The sequence below is a fragment of the Lutra lutra genome, chromosome 6 (assembly GCF_902655055.1).
Source record: "Lutra lutra chromosome 6, mLutLut1.2, whole genome shotgun sequence".
NCBI classification, from domain to species: Eukaryota; Metazoa; Chordata; class Mammalia; order Carnivora; family Mustelidae; genus Lutra; species Lutra lutra.
This window is the reverse complement of record NC_062283.1, coordinates 127,048,598-127,062,744: the sequence shown is the minus strand read 5'-3', so window position 1 is coordinate 127,062,744 and position 14,147 is coordinate 127,048,598. Positions and strand designations below refer to the sequence as shown.

The window sequence follows — 14,147 nt, the reverse complement described above, 5'->3', positions numbered from 1 at the left end:
CTGATCCCTGAGCCCTTTTTTTTATGGCTGCGGTTGACAAGCACACTTAGCGAGATACTGGACCACAAAGTCTTTACTCCTCCCAAGTCCATGACTCTAAAGGCAGCTGAATAACAACATACAACCAAATAATTATATGGAACGAATAAAAACAACACTTCAAAATTTAAGATTAAAGGAGACTATTCACGGTGAAAGTGATATGACACATGAAAACAAGGTTTTTAACCAGTCATCCGTGGAAGTCTGCAAATTGGCACCACCTTCTTTGCTGTCAGATGCTATGCAGAAGTCAGGAGGAAAGAATCACAATTGCCTATGCTCTTTAAAATTAAATATATATATATATATATACATATTCATACATAGTTCTTAAAGCTTTACTTAATATTTTCATATCTTATTTTTCCCTCCTAGGCTTTATCCTCACTAATTATAAATAGTCCTTTTGCTTTCCTTTCCTTTCTTACTCCCTACTCAAGAAAGTGCAGATTATCAAATCAGATGAAAGTGGAGCATACATGAGTCAGTTATAGTAATTAAGAAAATGAAGGGAAAACAGTTTTAATTAGAGCTATCATAGGTTCATATGTTTTTTGCTGTAATAAAAATTCTATCACTTATTTTCTCACAGTTCCTAGTATATGGGTGTTCTTTATTTTCTATTATTATAATTTTTTTAAATTTTTTTTTTTATTTATTTATTTGACAGACAGAGATCACAAGTAGGCAGAGAGGCAGGCAGAGAGAGAGAGAGAGAGAGAAGCAGGCTCCCTGCTGAGCAGAGAGCCCGATGTGGGACTCGATCCCAGGACCCTGAGATCATGACCTGAGCCGAAGGCAGCGGCTTAACCCACTGAGCCACCCAGGTGCCCTATTATTATAATTTTTGATAGGTTTCATTAATAAATTGAATTGCTTCTCCAAGTTAAAGTTAAAATTCTACCTAATGGACCATTAAGTTCTGGCTTTTCTTTGTGGTATTCCTAAGGAATATTTTTTAAAAATTCTATCTCATATTACTCCTTCCCCAAATTAGTACATAAGGCAATTCAGATTCATACTAATTGACAAGAATTATTGACAAGGAACAATAACATCCCTAAGAAATTATAATCGCTTTGCAAGAAACAGATAAGGATTCAGAGATTCTTGTATCTTTGTTACTATATCAAAATTGCTGCTACTTAGGTGGGAAAGATTTGTTGAAAGATAGGGAATTCTCTATTATTTCTTCACAATAAATCAACTTCTCCCCTTGACTCAAAAATTTTTATTAAAGGTGCCTCCACTATTTCCGATCCTTAGTTATACCCAAACCATTCATTGAATCTTGTGAATTCTTACTTCACAATCTGTATCATTGGCCCAAACCATTTTATTGGATTGCCACTGCCCTACTTCAGGCCCTAACTATCTCCTACCCAGATGAGAGTAATGGTTTCCTCATTGGTATTTCAATGTCGAGTCTCCTCCCTACTCCACAGCATCTTCCATATCCACAGTCTCTCAGAATAAATCTTACCCTACTAGCCTCCTGTCTCAACATTCTACAATATCTCTCCTCGACTGTAGGTTGAGACAATTCATAATCTTATTTTTAGTATGCCTTCCAATTCTTTTCTCATTACTGTAAATCACAATTTCTCCATTAGTAAAGATGGCTGACGTGTACTTCCCTGGAAACACTTTATTTTCTCATCTCCGCACTCCAGCTTATGCTGGTAGAGACGCACACTCCTAGTCAGAACTGTCTGTCAAAATCTTACTCAATATTCCGGACACAGTTCAAATGATCCTTTGTGTAATCATCCTCAACAGCTGCAAGTTGTAAATTCTCTCCTCTTTCATTTAATTGATTCTTCTGTAGAGTTTTCACAATATACTGCTGTATATGAAGATACTTGTGGATGCCTTACTTTTTATTTGTTCTTTTGGCTTTATCTTCTCCTGAAGGCCAGGAATTTTGATATATATCTTAGTATTTCCCAAAGGGCTTATTTAGCAAAATGCCTGCAGATAAATATCATTCAGTATGTACTTAAAAGAAATCCAACTCCCCCTTGAAAAAAAAAAAAAGGTGAACTGCACTTGAAGGAGTGAAGTGAATGCTCATGCAAAGTCAAATTTTCCAGCTTCTACTTCTACTACATAAAATAAATTCTCCTATTTTCAATGTCAAGGAGACATTGTGTATGGTACATGTGGGATAAAATACTTACATACTTACAGGATTATAATGTTTCATGGTAATAGCATTATTCTCTAACTCCATTCCTTGTTCTTCCTTCTTCTACCCGTATTCTCTAATCATCCTCATTGAGATGCCATACAATCCATCAAATTCTGCCCATGGTGAACAGATTTATGTAGAATTTTCAGAATTCTAGATTTTGAAATACAGATTTATGTTGATTTTTCCTTGACCTACACATAAGACCTTCATAAGGCAAGACTCTGGTGTTTGGGCTTATATCCCAACTGTGCCACTTGTTTGGACAAAACGAAAATTTATTCTCTATAGGAGAGAATCACAGTTATTAAAGGAATGAATGAACAAAGGAAAGAAGAAGCATTTAGAAAAAGTTGCTGACATGAACACTAAGATATCAGGCACTTACAATAAGGACAGGCCAATTTTGAATGTGTTCCTACTAATTCATCTGACACTTTTCATTCATGTTCTTCTTCCTCCGATCAAATAAGGTGACCTTTTCTCCCACTTCCCTTTATTCCAAATTTTTAAATTCATTGCGGCTCAAATTTATTTCAGAAGTAGAAAAATACTGGCTTTCAATTTCCTCGTTATATTCCCTTTCCTCTTCCCAATCATTTTAAAATGACTTGCAGAGAATGGCAGTAATATGGAGACAAACGAGAATGGTCCAAATGCTATACTTTATTTGTCAAGTACCTTTATCCAACCTTCCAGTTAGGAATAGGATCACTTATTGCTCTTGGCACATGCTATTTCTTTCCAACTAGACTGGGAAGGCTCTGAAGTGTTGCTACAGTTTTGTGTTTGGTTATCCTTAGAAGAAAGAGTATATTTTCTTCTCTGGGAAGCTTAAGATGACTTCTAATTCAAGATGGTCTCATGTTATTCATTAAAAGCCACCAAACTGACAGGAAAATAATAAAAAGAAACAGACTCAGAAGAAGAGAAATAAGAGAGGAGCCATCAGGGTGTCTGGGTGGCTTCATTGGTTAAGTGCCTGACTCTTGATTTTGGCTCAGGTCACGAATTCAAGTTGTGAGATCAAGCCCTGTGTCAGGCTCCACACTGACCGTGCAGTCTGCTTAGGATTCTCTCTTTCTCTCTCCCTCTGCTCCCACCTTAAAATGAAAAAAAAAAAAAAAAAAAAGAGCCTCTCCCTCTGCCCCCCTAAAAAAAGAGGGGTGCCATCAACAGAAAGCTAATGCAAGAAATTTCTGGAAGTTAGAGAGCTGACTGGGGTACCAGGCTGGCTCGGTCAGAAGAGCATGTGACACTTGATCTTGATGATGTGAATTTGAACCCCACATTGGGTATAGACATTACTTAAAAAAAGAGAGCTTGTTGATTAATTAAATTGAAGGAGCCACACCCTAGAAAAACCAATCAAACAGGCTACAGCAGAAGGAGAAACCAATATTCCTAAGATACCCCAGAGAGACTGCATGGAGACTCAACATGTACAATGAAAAGCAAGAGTGAGAAGTGGGCTTGGAACTCAGGGGATTAACGGAAGGTTTGTAATGGACTAGATGCTCATTTATCCTCTATCCCTATTCCTACCTTACATGTGCAAACAGCCAAACACTATCCCAAAACAAATATTGTAAGGCTGTTCTCTTAAGACACTGAAGGTAATATCTGGACAACTGGTGAAATAATGGATCCTACACACAAATCCTTATTTATTCTGGCAATTTAGAGTGTGTTAGAGAAGGGCTATCTCCCTACCCACTCAACCTTCAATCATTCCTATCTCTCATTCATACATCTGCAGGGCCAACTAAGAATCACAAAACATGCAGCTTAGTAAAAAAAAGGTCAAGATAAATGAGGAAAGAAAGGAAATTTCATGCACCATCTAATCAGTATCTCCAGAGATATCCAAAACAATGTAATATCATAAAACAAAACAACCACAACCAGAGAATTAAAAAAGCACTCTCATAAAGTCAAAAATGATAGTTGAAATCAAGTGGGATGGAAGTAAAAGATTAGAAAGTCACTCGGGACATAGAAAAAAGGACCCCCAAAAATGAAATATATGAGAAAATATTTCAGAAGTAAAGAGGACTAATCTAAAAGGAAGAGATAACAAAGAAGATGAAGGGGAGCCTGGGCGGCTCAGTCAGTTAAGCAGTTGCCTTCGGCTCAGGTCACGATCTCAGGGTCCTGGGACAGAATCCACTGGGAACCCATTGGGCTCCCTGCTCAATGGGGAGTCTGCTTCTCCCTCTCCCTCTGCCTGCTGCTCCCCCTGCTTGTGCTCTCTTTCTCCATGTCAAATAAATAAGTAAAATCTAAAAACAAACAGAAAACAAAGACGATGAAAGAAGAAAAATGAAATATAAGAAAATTGCCCAGAGCTAAGGGAAATGCCAAGGAGAGGTCCTATATTGGGTGGAGGCATTACTGCAACTTTTATATAAGATGTACATTTTTTTAGTGCATGGAGAGAGAAATGTTAATGGGGACTGAAGATAATAATCCAAACTGACATAACAGTTTAACCACATGCTTGAGCTGTAGTATCGTTAATACATGTCTGTGATAACCAGAAACTTAGTTTAAGGGTACTATTAAGGGTGTGACCAAAAATGAGGTTGAAAAATGCTAGTTAAAGCCAGATAATGGAAAATTTTAATTGCCAGCCCAAGCATTTTATTCTATCTAAAATAAAAATCTACTTGATTTTTCTTTTCCTGGCTTTTTTTTTTTTTTTAAAGATTTTATTTATTTATTTGACAGAGAGAGAGATCACAAGTAGGCAGAGAGGCAGGCAGAGAGAGAGAGGGAAGCAGGCTCCCTGCCGAGCAGAGAGCCCGATGCGGGCCTCGATCCCAGGACCCTGAGATCATGACCTGAGCCGAAGGCAGCGGCTTAACCCACTGAGCCACCCAGGCGCCCTCTTTTCCTGGCTTTTAGATTGAATGTGTGTTTTAAAAAATTTAACTTCTTTGGCAATACTGTGGATGTAGGGGGATAAGAGCAACTTATGTGGGGGTGCCTGTTACAAGGTACTATCATAACCTTAGCAAGAGATTCTTACAACTAATCTGAAAGATGAAAGAAGGAATTGATTTTGCAAAACACTTCAGGAGTCATACTATCATCTGTTGTAAATTATTACTTGCCCCATGTAACAATTCACTGTTAAAATGGATAGTGATGTTGTAACAATAATACATGTTTACAAGATGGTCCAAGAGCTTCACCAAAAAAGGATCATCTAACTCAGTCACCTAGGAGACAACTCTAAAAATCACAATCTGGCTTTTTCCTTTCTTTTTCACTATCATTCCTTGAACACATCAATATCTTGATAGTTGACTCTCTCTCTAACTATAACAACAACTTTAAATGATTCACTCCATTTTTAAGACAGCATAATGAGAGTATAATCAAAAATTAAATTGTTGGGGTGCTTGGGTGGCTCAGTTGGTTAAGTGTCTGACTCTTGGTTTTAGCTCAGGTCATCATCTCAGGGTTGTGGGATCAAGTTCCAAGTCTGGTTCCCACTCAGCAGGGAGTCGGCTTGAGGGTCTCTCCCTCTCTCTCTCTTTCCTTCTGCCCTTTCCCCCATGCTTACATTCTCTCTCTCTAAAATAAAATAAATGAATATTTAAAAAAATTAAATCGTAGGGGTGCCTGGGTGGCTCAGTGTGTTAAGCCGCTGCCTTCGGCTCAGGTCATGATCTCAGGATCCTGGGATCAAGTCCTGCATCGGGCTCTCTGCTCAGCAGGGAGCCTGCTTCCCTCTCTCTCTCTCTCTGCCTGCCCCTCTGTCTACTTGTGATCTCTCTCTGTCAAATAAATAAATAAAATCTTTTTAAAAAAATTAAATCGTAGAAGAATTCTAGTCCAATAAAGCTGGGTGGTAGAGGTATGTTTAAAAAACAAAAACAAAAACAAAAACAAAAAAAACACAGATTCCTGTATAACAGTTAATAGTAGATTAAAGAGCTGAAAAACTTCATGAAAATTCAAATATATTGTTTCTTTTCAATATTTTTATGAGGCAAAGACTGTTTTTCTCTAATGTAGTAGTGGAAAAATATACCATTAGTGAAGGGGAATTAATTATTACACAATATACAGTTGTAGAGGTATTATATAGGTAATTCTGGGACTTCTAAAGATTATATGCTTTTGATCTACATGCCAAGATACTCCAGGATAATTAAGCCTGCACCCACAAGAACACAACAGAAAGATCACTAGAGTAAGCAGGGATCTAGCCTTGGCTCCATAACGTAAGTGTGGTACAACCATGGACAAATTGCCTACAATTGAGTAAGTCTCCACCTCTTCTTTTTGTTATAGACACAGATCTCTAGCCTTTATTATAACTCTCCTGGAAAAGAATCTGTGTCTTCACTGTCCTTGTAGACATAAATGGAATATATTTTAGCTAATGTTGAACTATCCTTTTATGTATTATTATTATTTCTTAATTTATTGAAGAGTAGCAAGACTTTAGTTCTTACTTAACTCAAATTCCTTAAGAAAACAAAAACTAATGATGTCCTGCATGACAACTAACATAACATAATAAAAAAAGAAAAAAAAACTAAAAGAAATATGGTAGCAGTGTCAGGTATACTCAGGAGAATTAAAAAAAACAAAACAAAAACAAAAGGGATGCCTAGATGGCTCAGTCGGTTGAACCGTTGCCTTCAGCTCAGGTCATGACCCCAGAGTCCTGGGGTCCTGGGATCCTTGCTCGGCAGGGAGCCTGCTTCTCTCTCTGCCTCCGTCTGCCTCTCTGCCTACTGTGTGCTCTCTCGTTCTCTGGCAAATAAATAAATAAAATCTTTAAGGAAAAAAAAAAAGGAAAGAAAGAAAGATGCATGCTGTACTCCAGAAGTTGAAGTTTACTGACCTTTACCTAAATAGATCAAATCCAGCTGAACCCCAATCAAATCACTACATTTCACATAAAAAATGGGATTTTTCTACTTTCCTTGAATATGAATGGAAGCCTTTGGAAAGTCCCTCCGTTTGGCCTGTCCTTCAAAATTGAGAAGGGCAGCACTAAAACTAGCAACACTACTAGGATGGCATTTAAAAAGGCATCATGGAAAGCATACAGGTTTAAAGCATACACAGTTTAAAGGATTTGAATACTGGGTTTGAATCCTAATTCAAACCCAGTATTCAATTTAATTAATTCTAATTAATAATTCTATTAATTAGAATTCTTACAACCCCAAGCTGCATGACCATACACATATTTTAAAAAAACAAAAAACAAAAAACAAACTGGGTTTGAATCCTAATTCTATTAATTAGAATTCTTACAACCCCAAGCTGCATGACCATACACATATTTTAAAAAAACAAAAAACAAACTTGTGCTCTCGTTTCTTTATCTGTCAACCCATGATAATAATATCTTCTAGAAATAGAAAATATCTACTACAGTTATGGTTAGATTCCAAATAACTAGTGTAAAATGCCTACAACAGTGCTTAGCATACTGAATAGGACTTCAATAAATAGTTTCTACTATTTTTGTAAGTATCCAGTCTGCGCCTCTACCTGCTGACACAAGTATGGGAGATGCAGAAGAAAACAAACAGGTTCAGGAACCCATTCACAAATAGGCACCGTGCTGAATGCTTTCACCTGTTGCCACATTGGATCCTATTTAATCCTACCCCTGACCCACACTTGGCAAATGTCTGCATGTTACTGAGTTTTGGTTTGAACATCATCTCATCTTCAAACCCCTCATGACATTCTTGAGCAAATACACGCACCGCTATTCTAGTGCTCCAATTATACATGGTATATATCACCATTTTAACACTTAGTATGCAGCATTATTACATGTCTGTTTTCTTATAAGGCTATAAACTTCCTGAAAGGAAATATTATAGTTTTTCATTTCAATCCTCATGCCTAAAGCCAGCCCAGAAACACACAAGGTACTCAAGATATATTTGAGGCAGGTGAGAAGAATCAGGGTGGTTGGGAGGAAAGGAAAGAGGAAAGGAGGAGAAGAAAGTAACTGTGACCTTCTCTCTTTCAGATGACAACACTGAGAGACCCAAGACCAAATCTGATGAAAGGTAGAGCCAGGACAGAGACAAATGTTTGACACCAAAACCCCTTAAAAATAGCATGGTGTGGGGCACCTGGGTGGCTCAGTGAGTTAGGCCTCTGCCTTCGGCTCGGGTCGTGATCCCAGAGTCCAGGAACTGAGCCCTGCATAGGGCTCTCTGCTCAGCGGGGAGCCTGTTTCCCCCTCTCTCACTGCCTGCCTCTCTGCCTACTTGTGATCTCTCTCTCTCTGTCAAATAAATAAATAAAATCTTAAAAAAAAAAAATAGCACGATGCTTAATGTAGCATTCTCCAGAATGTTTCATTATTTCCTCAATACCATAATCATAATATGAAGATTTAGAACATTGAAGTTATAGGTCTCCTCAATTCATGTTCATCTTTTATTCCTTGTTTTAATATTGCTTAAAATTTTTTCTGTAAAATTTCTTACCTGATGTATTAAATTGTATGAAATTAATTCTCATTGTGGGACATCTTATTTTACAGCCTCTCTTTGAAAATAAGAGATACTTAATACATGATGGCTACAAAAAAAATTTTTTTAAATCCCTATCAAATCTAAGCTTCAATGATATTCGTGTTTCATGAAATTGAAAGGATTATACACTTCAGTTAGATCTTACTTAAGAAAATACATCTCAACAAATGATGCTAGATTAACTGAAATCTGTATTCAAAAAAAAAAAAAAGATTCCAAACATTTCTTTCACGAAAATTAACTCGGCATGAATCTTTTAGTTAAATTTAAAACACAAACTATAAAACTCCTAGAAAATACAACCGGAGAAAAACCTAATGACCCTGGGTATGGTGATGACCTTTCAGATACAACCGCAAAGGCATGAAACAGAAAAGAAATAATTGATAAGCTAGACTTGATTAAAATTAAAAACTTTTGCTCTGCAAAACACGTGTCTGATAAAGAATTGTTTTTCAAAATGCACAAAAAACTCTTAAAACTCAATAATAAAAAAAGACCAACAAACTAATTTAAAAATAGGCCAGAGACCTAATGTATACCTCACCAAACAAGATATATGGATGGCAAAGATGCATTAGAAAAGATGTTCAGCATCACATGGTATCAGGGAAATACAAATTAAAACACCTGGTAGAATGGCCAAAATCTGAAACACTGACAACACCAGATACTGGTGAGATATGGTATAGTTACTGGTAACAACAGGACCTCTCAATCATTGCTAATGGGAATGCAGAATAGCACACTCACTCTGGAAGACAGTTTCAAATATCTTAACAAAACCAAATATACTCTCACCACGGGATCCAGCAACTGTGTTGTTTGGTATTTACTCAAAGGAGCCGAAAACTTATGTCCACACAAAAATCTGGATATGGATATTAATAGCAGCTTTATTCATAACTGCCAGAACTCAGAAACAACCAAGATGTCCTTCAGTACATGAATATATAAGCTGTGGCATATCCAGACAATGGAATATTATTAATCGCTGAAAAACAAATGAATTATCAAGCCATGAAAAGATATGGAGGAAACTTAGGTGCATATTACTAAGTGAAAGAAGCCAATCTGAAAAGGCTACATATTGTATGATTCCAATTACGTGACTTTGTGTAAAAGGTAAAATGGCAACAGTGAAGAAATTAGTGGTTTCTAGGGATTGGGAAGAGTGGAAGATGAGGAGGGATAAATAGGTAGAGCATGGAGGATTTTCAAGGGAATGAAAATGGTCTGTATGAAACCATAACAATGGATAGATGTTGTTATACATTTGACCAAACCCACAGGACATCAAGAATGAACCATAATATAAACTAAGGACTTTGGGGTAGTTGTGATGAATCAGTGTAGGTTCATCAATTGTAAAAAATATACCCCTGTAGCAGGGGATGTTAAGAATGGGCCCCAACCCACACCACACCCCAAGCTCTAGGGAGTGGAGAGGGGGCTAGAGATTGAGTTCAACTACCAATGCTCAATGTAGGTATTGTAGGTCAGTGTAGTAGGTTTTGCAATGAAACCTCCATAAAAAACCTAAAAGATCCGGTTTGGAGAGCTTCCAGGTTGGTGAACCCGTGGAGGTGGTAGGAAAGTCTTGTGTCTAGAGAGGGAATGGACGCTCTAAGCCCTTCCCACATACCTTGCCTTTTGCATCCCTTTCATCTGCTTATTCCTGGGTTATGTCCTTTTATAATATACCAGTGATTTAGTAAATAAAATGTTTCTCTGTGTTCTATGAGCACCTCTAGCAAATTAATCAAACCCAAGGAGGAGATCACTGGAAACTCTAATCTATAGCCATTAGATCAGAAGCACAGGTGACAAAGTGGACTTGGGACTACTGTCTAAAGTAGGGTTCTGGGAGCAGTCTGGTACCAAGATCCCTTAACCTGCAGGATTTGATAATAACTGCTGGCTGACAGTGTCATAACTGAGCTGAACTGTAGACTGTATGACCCTCAGCTGGTATCAGAGAATTTGCTCGGTGATATGGGAAAAAATTTCACAAATCTGAATTGGAATCAGTATTTTACAGAGCAACTAGAACTCCCATACATTGCTGGGAGGAATATAAAATGGTAGATCTACTTTGGGATTAAGTTCAACTTCCACAATTTCTAACAGAATTAAATATATACCTGTCTTATAACCCAGCATTTCACACTCCTATTTATTTATCCAAAAGAAATGAAAACACATGTCTACTCAAAGATTTGTAAACAAATATTTATAACAGGTTTACCCATTGTAGTTAAAAACTAAAAATAGGTTAGCCTTCAGTAATAAAACAGATAAATAAATTGTGCTATGCACATATAATAGAATACTACTGAATAAAAAAAGGAATGAACTACTAGCATACACATCACAATACTTTTCAAAAACTGTAAAGGGTCTTTGACTTTTACCTCAAATGAAAGGTGAAAACTTAGCCTACTAGAATTTCACAGGTGCTTACAAAGCACAGTACTATGGAGTCAAAGGACAGCTTATTAATCAGAGCAATAATAGTAACAAGTAATCAGCATTTTTGAGCTGGTTCTACAAGTCCTTATTCCCACAGGGTGATAGGAAGAAGGCCAAATGAAACGTACACATGGTGTGTTGCATTACAAGAGAGGAACACTGAGCTTAGGGAAGCTGAATTTTTCATAATGGGCAGTAAGCACTCTTGCCCTTTACTCTGGAAGGAAACACTATCTCTGTGTTCCAAGGTAGTTTGCTGTAGAAACATCCTCGAAAAGGTAGCCCAGAACAAAGAAGAGCCGTTGCCTCACTCACAAGTCATGCAGCAATCTGAGAGAACTAGGGAAAATTGTCTCCCAACAATACTGAGTGAACGCAACTTTATACAAAAAAAGAGTACAGACTGTGCATTCCATTTGTTTGAATTTCTAGAACACACAGATCTGACCTATGTAGGAAAAACATTTAGAATAATTGTTGCCTGTGGATGGGGGTGGGATAACTGAGGAGGGACATGCAGAATCTTCCTGGAGTGATAATGTTCACCCTGACAATGGTTCAGGTTACAAAAGTATAGACATTTGTCAAAGTTATTGAAAGGTACACTTAAAATTTGTGCATTTCATCATATATCAATTTTACCTCAAAAAAGATATTGAACTCTAGTTAATGATAGGCATGATGAAAGATTCAGGGGAAGTATATTGATGTCTGCAACTTCTTTAGAAATGCATCAAAAAGTTAGATTAATGGATCCACAGAGACATAACAAGTATAGAGTTATGTGACAAAAACAAGTATAGAAAAACATTAATTACACAATCTAGATGTTGGATGTAATGGTGTTCACTGTTAAAATTCTATCAACTTCTTTGTTTCAAATTTTTTATTCAAAAATATACAAAAGTACATCTTTAACAGATACTTTATGGGTGAGAGACATCTTGGCATACTTGATTTTTTTTAAAAAGTAATAAATTGAAATGGAAGTTTTCATTATTATATTTATAAAGTATCTAGTAAGACCAATGTGTACATGGTACTATATTGGACATTACCAACAAATTTCAGAAAATCAAATATTCTAGTGACTTACAATCTGACATTTTATATTACTTATGTAATTGGAAAAGGACAGAAGGTGAATGGCAGGATGGTGAGAAATAGAGAGATGAATAAGAATTAAGAAATGAACATGAATGAGACTAAGGAAAATGAATAATATATTTATAGTCATCTACAGAGAGAATCTTAAGAATTAATGTCAGGATGTACACTCTAGACTGCTGGGCTGATGCCCAAATCAGAAAGGCAGCAGGAAGGTGATTTAGGGAAAAACACGTGGGAACATAGATCATGAAACTAAAGCAAAAAATGATACAGAGATCATGCTTTCCTTTTATGCATATTTTCTGAGGAGTTATACTTGATCCTTTCCTCCCAGATAATTTCTACCTTCTGCTTGGGGCTGATTTAGCTTTGAAAACAGTATGATATTCACTCTTTATTACAATGGGGATAAGTATAGGGAAGATGAATCAATGAGAAGTGTGTCTACTTTCCCTTTAGAGCTGGCAAAAAATTAGAAACCTCTCAAACTGCACATATAATACTAAAGATTCTGAACTTATCTTTCTGGTTTTATCCAATGGAAAGAAAAACAAAAACAAAAACAAAACACCACATCAGCTATCTACAGCTAATACTACTTAACCCCCATCTGAAGCCCTATGAAAGAGTGATTTTTTAAACTAAATTTTTTTCTTTTTCTTTAAGTAGGCTCCACACCCAGCATGGAACCCAATACAAGGCTTGAACTCACAACTCATCTTAAGACAAAACCTGAGCCAAAAAAAGAGTTGAAAGCTTAACTGACTGAGACACCCAGGTGCCCCTAAACTAAATTTTTTTTACAAATTTAAACTCTAGAGTACAGGGAAATGCTTCAGTGACTCTAAAATTTACCTGAATTTTTACTTTTAAGTATATTTTTAAGTGCATTAAAATCTATAACATAAAACAGTCATATTATGCTCTTAATTAAGTCAGTGGAAACCATAATGTTACTTGGCATCACGAGGTTTACAAATTTCGTGTGTGTTTGCAGATTTCCGAAGCTTCTACTGGTATCTTTCAGTGAGTGTATTAAAACTTGTGCTTTTGGGGTGCCTGGGTGGCTCAGTGGGTTAAAGCCTCTGCCTTCGGCTCAGGTCATGATCTCAGGGGATCGAGCGCCGCATCAGGCTCTCTGCTTAGCAGGGAGCCTGCTTCCTCCCTCTCTCTCTCCCTGCCTCTCTGCCTACTTGTGATCTCTGTCTGTCAAATAAATAAATAAAATCTTTAAAAAATATATTTAAAAATATACATGTTCGTTTTCAACCAAGAAATAACCATTTAAGATGCCTGAGGTATCTGGTCATTTAAAACCTCCCAAGTAGACATTTATAATTCAAGGATCCAAGTACTTGTTCAATATTGCCAGTGATTCAACACAGAAACAAAAATGTCTTGCAATTCTGTCAAGCTACTGAATCTCTTTTTATTTAAACCACTGTTGAGAAAAATAGCTCCCAACTTTTAGGGAATATTAATGTTTTTATTTTTGCTATATTTATTGAACACAGTAATTTTCAACAAGTTGTGCGGGGTGAGTGGTAGTTTTTAAGTCACACAGCCAGAGTGTTAAAGCTGGAAGGGAACTTAGACTTCTTATTCTTGGAAGATACAAATATTACAAAACTCATTTAAATAATAAGAGCATAAAGAAATTATAGAACATGAATAAGTGGAGTGCCATTGGGGTAGCCATTACAGATGCTACAAATATGTTGTTTGCCTTCTCCTTCAGGGCAAATGGCAGGCTTGCTTGCACTTCACTGCTACATTTTTAGTGAGACATGGCCATGTGACTT

The 14,147-nt window shown here is 36.7% G+C and overlaps 1 protein-coding gene across 5 annotated transcripts in view; it reads right to left on the bottom strand.

Annotated features, from left to right (window-relative positions):
• Window positions 1-14,147, bottom strand: part of LIN28B (lin-28 homolog B) — a 148,145-nt gene that overhangs the window by 68,350 nt on the left and 65,648 nt on the right. The gene's annotated exons all lie outside the window — the stretch shown is intronic.